The sequence below is a fragment of the Suricata suricatta genome, chromosome 11 (genome assembly GCF_006229205.1).
Source record: "Suricata suricatta isolate VVHF042 chromosome 11, meerkat_22Aug2017_6uvM2_HiC, whole genome shotgun sequence".
Taxonomy (NCBI): Eukaryota; Metazoa; Chordata; class Mammalia; order Carnivora; family Herpestidae; genus Suricata; species Suricata suricatta.
This window is the reverse complement of record NC_043710.1, coordinates 42,191,006-42,191,970: the sequence shown is the minus strand read 5'-3', so window position 1 is coordinate 42,191,970 and position 965 is coordinate 42,191,006. Positions and strand designations below refer to the sequence as shown.

Here is a 965-nt window from a genome sequence, read left to right as displayed (position 1 = left end):
TGGAAGCTTGCTTCCTCAAGGTGTGTGAGCTGGGAAGCAAGAGAAAGAATCTACTAAGTAAGGCAGAAATTATAGTCTTTTGTAACAGAGTCATAGAGGTGCCATTGCCTCAATGTATTTATTCTGTTGTTTAAAAGCAAGTTACTCAAAAAGAGATGACACAAGGCTGGACTTACTAGGGGATGGGGGCCATGTTCAAGGATGCCTAATACATCTACTTTATCTAATAATAATATAGCCACCCTTGCTTTCTTCTTTTTAATTTTTTAAAAATGTTTCTTTATATACATTCTGGTTTCTCTTCAGATTGAATAAATCTTTCTCCTTTTACCAAAGATTTCCATGGAGAGAAACAATTCTGAGTATTTAACACAAAATAAGTCAGGGGGAAAATGACAGATACCCTGTGTTTGCACTCATAGGTCTAACAGGAGAAACCTAACAGAGGACCATAGGGAGGGGAAGGGGGAAAGAGAGTTGGGGAGAGACAGGGACCCAAATCATGAGTGACTATTGAATACTGAAAACTCCAGGGCTGAAGGGGGAGGGGGAGGGGGAAAAGGAGGTGGTGGTCATGGAGGAGAGCACTTGTGGGGAAGAGCACTGTGTGTTATATGGAAACCAATTCGACAATAAACTATTTTAAAAAAATAAAATAAATGGTTTTTTATATTTGAGAGAGACAGATGTAAAGCGGGAGTGGGGGTGGGGCAGAGAGACGGAGACAGAATCCAAAGCAGGCTCCAGGCTCTGAACTGTCGGCACAGAGCCTGATGCAGGTCTGGAACTCATGAGCCATGAGATCATGATCTAAGCTGAGGTCGGATGCTTAACCTACTGAGCCACCCAGGAGTATATGTCTCCTTGCTTTCTTTTAGTTAATATGCACTTGATATCTTTCTTTCTTTTACTTTAAACTTTTCAGTTCTCATGCTTTAGGTTTGTGTCTTGCAAAGAGTATTTAA

At 40.8% G+C, this 965-nt stretch overlaps 1 non-coding gene across 1 annotated transcript; it reads left to right on the top strand.

Moving 5' to 3' along the window:
• The first annotated feature begins 286 nt into the window (after positions 1 to 286).
• Positions 287 to 406, top strand: LOC115272811. The gene has a single exon (XR_003900469.1). It is a non-coding gene; the product is annotated as a U5 spliceosomal RNA (small nuclear RNA).
• Positions 407 to 965: the final 559 nt, after the last annotated feature.